The 2,500-nt window shown below is 44.3% G+C and overlaps 8 non-coding genes and 2 pseudogenes across 8 annotated transcripts; all 10 read right to left on the reverse strand.

Annotated features, from left to right (window-relative positions):
* Position 1: 1 nt before the first annotated feature.
* LOC132969491 (5S ribosomal RNA) lies at positions 2-120 on the reverse strand (annotated as a pseudogene).
* Positions 121-242: 122 nt separating this feature from the next.
* Positions 243-361, reverse strand: LOC132969293 (5S ribosomal RNA). The gene has a single exon (XR_009671581.1). It is a non-coding gene; the product is annotated as a 5S ribosomal RNA (ribosomal RNA).
* Positions 362-482: 121 nt separating this feature from the next.
* Positions 483-601, reverse strand: LOC132969412 (5S ribosomal RNA). Its single transcript, XR_009671693.1, has one exon. It is a non-coding gene; the product is annotated as a 5S ribosomal RNA (ribosomal RNA).
* A 121-nt stretch (positions 602-722) lies between these two features.
* LOC132969648 (5S ribosomal RNA) lies at positions 723-841 on the reverse strand (annotated as a pseudogene).
* Positions 842-963: 122 nt separating this feature from the next.
* LOC132969216 (5S ribosomal RNA) lies at positions 964-1,082 on the reverse strand. The gene has a single exon (XR_009671507.1). It is a non-coding gene; the product is annotated as a 5S ribosomal RNA (ribosomal RNA).
* A 121-nt stretch (positions 1,083-1,203) lies between these two features.
* LOC132969289 (5S ribosomal RNA) lies at positions 1,204-1,322 on the reverse strand. The gene has a single exon (XR_009671577.1). It is a non-coding gene; the product is annotated as a 5S ribosomal RNA (ribosomal RNA).
* Positions 1,323-1,444: 122 nt separating this feature from the next.
* LOC132969420 (5S ribosomal RNA) lies at positions 1,445-1,563 on the reverse strand. The gene has a single exon (XR_009671700.1). It is a non-coding gene; the product is annotated as a 5S ribosomal RNA (ribosomal RNA).
* A 121-nt stretch (positions 1,564-1,684) lies between these two features.
* Positions 1,685-1,803, reverse strand: LOC132969185 (5S ribosomal RNA). The gene has a single exon (XR_009671477.1). It is a non-coding gene; the product is annotated as a 5S ribosomal RNA (ribosomal RNA).
* A 122-nt stretch (positions 1,804-1,925) lies between these two features.
* Positions 1,926-2,044, reverse strand: LOC132969239 (5S ribosomal RNA). Its single transcript, XR_009671529.1, has one exon. It is a non-coding gene; the product is annotated as a 5S ribosomal RNA (ribosomal RNA).
* A 122-nt stretch (positions 2,045-2,166) lies between these two features.
* On the reverse strand, positions 2,167-2,285 carry LOC132969393 (5S ribosomal RNA). Its single transcript, XR_009671675.1, has one exon. It is a non-coding gene; the product is annotated as a 5S ribosomal RNA (ribosomal RNA).
* Positions 2,286-2,500: the final 215 nt, after the last annotated feature.

Consider the following 2,500-nt stretch of genomic DNA (forward strand, 5'->3'; position numbering starts at 1 on the left):
AAGCTTACAGCGTCTGGTATTCCCAGGCGGTCTCCCATCCAAGTACTAACCAGGCACGACCCTACTTAGTTTCCGAGATCGGACGAGATCGGGCGTGTTAAGGGTGGTATGGCCGTAAGCTGTTATTGTGTGCAGAAAGGGGCCTTTTAAAGATGTCATGCCCTTGATTCTGGCTGAATTTTTGGACATGTGAATATGTCTCTATATGATAAAAAAAAAACATATGATCAAAAAAATGAAAAAGCTTACAGCACCTGGTATTCCCAGGCGGTCTCCCATCCAAGTACTAACCAGGCCCTACCCTGCTTAGCTTCCGAGATCTGACGAGATCAGGCGTGTTCAGGGTGGTATGCCCATAAGCCATTATTGTGTGCAGACAGGGGCCTTTTAAAGATGTCATGCCCTTGATTCTGGCTGAATTTTTGGACATGTGAATATGTCTCTGTATGATAAAAAAAAACATATGATCAAAAAAATGAAAACGCTTACAGCACCTGGTATTCCCAGGTGGTCTCCCATCCAAGTACTAACCAGGCCCGACCCTGCTTAGCTTCCGAGATCGGACGAGATCGGGCGTGTTCAGGGTGGTATGGCCGTAAGCCATTATTGTGTGCAGACAGGGGCCTTTTAAAGATGTCATGCCCTTGATTCTGGCTGAATTTGTGGACATGTGAATATGTCTCTCTATGATAAAAAAAACATATGATCAAAAAAATAGAAAACGCTTACAGCATCTGGTATTCCCAGGCGGTCTCCCATTCAAGTACTAACCAGGCACGACCCTACATAGTTTCCGAGATCGGACGAGATCGGGCGTGTTAAGTGTGGTATGGCCGTAAGCTGTTATTGTGTGCAGAAAGGGGCCTTTTAAAGATGTCATGCCCTTGATTCTGGCTGAATTTTTGGACATGTGAATATGTCTCTATATGACAAAAAAAAAACATATGATCAAAAAAATGAAAAAGCTTACAGCACCTGGTATTCCCAGGCGGTCTCCCATCCAAGTACTAACCAGGCCCTACCCTGCTTGGCTTCCGAGATCGGACGAGATCAGGCGTGTTCAGGGTGGTATGGCCATAAGCCATTATTGTGTGCAGACAGGGGCCTTTTAAAGATGTCATGCCCTTGATTCTGGCTGAATTTTTGGACATGTGAATATGTCTCTATATGATAAAAAAAAACATATGATCAAAAAAATGAAAAAACTTACAGCACCTGGTATTCTCAGACGGTCTCCCATCCAAGTACTAACCAGGCCCTACCCTGCTTAGCTTCCGAGATCGGACGAGATCAGGCATGTTCAGGGTGGTATGGCCGTAAGCCATTATTGTGTGCAGACAGGGGCCTTTTAAAGATGTCATGCCCTTGATTCTGGCTGAATTTTAGGACATGTGAATATGTCTCTATATGATAAAAAAAAAACATATGATCAAAAAAATGAAAAAACTAACAGCACCTGGTATTCCCAGGCTGTCTCCCATCCAAGTACTAACCAGGCCCTACCCTGCTTTGCTTCCGAGATCGGACGAGATCAGGCGTGTTCAGGGTGGTATGGCCGTAAGCCATTATTGTGTGCAGAGAGGGGCCTTTTAAAGATGTCATGCCCTTGATTCTGGCTGAATTTTTGGACATGTGAATATGTCTCTATATGATAAAAAAAACATATGATCAAAAAAAATGATAGAGCTTACAGCACCTGGTATTCCCAGGCGGTCTCCCATCCAAGTACTAACCAGGCCCGACCCTGCTTAGCTTCCGAGATCGGACGAGATCGGGCTTGTTCAGGGTGGTATGGCCGTAAGCCATTATTGTGTGCAGAAAGGGGCCTTTTAAAGATGTCATGCCCTTGATTCTGGCTGAATTTTTGGACATGTGAATATGTCTCTATATGATAAAAAAAAACATATGATCAAACAAAATGAAAAAGCTTACAGCACCTGGTATTCCCAGGCGGTCTCCCATCCAAGTACTAACCAGGCCCAACCCTGCTTAGCTTCTGAGATCGGATGAGATCGGGCTTGTTCAGGGTGGTATGGCCGTAAGCCATTATTGTGTGCAGAAAGGGGCCATTTAAAGATGTCATGCCCTTGATTCTGGCTAAATTTTTGGACATGTGAATATGTCTCTATATGATAAAAAAAAAACATATGATCAAAAAAATGAAAAAGCTTACAGCGTCTGGTATTCCCAGGCGGTCTCCCATCCAAGTACTAACCAGGCCCAACCCTGCTTAGCTTCCGAGATCGGACAAGATCAGGCGTGTTCAGGGTGGTATGGCCGTAAGCTGTTATTATGTGCAGACAGGGGCCTTTTAAAGATCTCATGCCCTTGATTTTGGCTGAATTTTTGGACATGTGAATATGTCTCTATATGATAAAAAAAGAACATATGATCAAAAAAAATGAAAAAGCTTACAGCACCTGGTATTCCCAGGCGGTCTCCCATCCAAGTACTAACCAGGCCAGACGCTGCTTAGCTTCCGAGATCGGACAAGTTCAGG

The sequence above is a fragment of the Labrus mixtus genome, unplaced genomic scaffold, assembly GCF_963584025.1.
Source record: "Labrus mixtus unplaced genomic scaffold, fLabMix1.1 SCAFFOLD_68, whole genome shotgun sequence".
NCBI lineage: Eukaryota > Metazoa > Chordata > Actinopteri > Labriformes > Labridae > Labrus > Labrus mixtus.